Consider the following 470-nt stretch of genomic DNA (forward strand, 5'->3'; position numbering starts at 1 on the left):
GGCGGCGGCGGCGGCGGGGGCGGGACGGACGCGGCGGCCGCTCGCGCTCCAACGGCCGCCGCGCGAGGGCGGCCCCACCCCCCTCCAGCGCCGCCGGGCCCGGCCCGCGCGCCGCCGGCCACGTGCCCCGCTCACGACGCGCGGCCCGCGCGGCCCGCCGGCCCCTGCGCCCCGCCCCGGCCCCGCCGGCCCCTGCGCCCCGCCCCGGCCCCTCCGCACCGCCTCGGCCCCTCCGCACCGCCCCGGCCCCGCCGGCCCCTGCGCCCCGCCGGCCCCTCCGCACCGCCCCAGCCCCGCCGGCCCCTCCGCACCGCCCCAGCCCCGCCGGCCCCTCAGCCCCGCCGCCTCCCGCACCCCCCACAGTCCTCTCAGCCCCGAGGCCCTTTCTCAGTCCCTACCGCTCCGCCTCAGCACCGCCATCCCCTCAGTGCCGCTGTCCCTTCAGCCTCCTCATCCCCTCAGCCTCCCCC

This window comes from Platalea leucorodia (assembly GCF_965183815.1).
Source record: "Platalea leucorodia genome assembly, chromosome: 16".
Lineage (NCBI taxonomy): Eukaryota > Metazoa > Chordata > Aves > Pelecaniformes > Threskiornithidae > Platalea > Platalea leucorodia.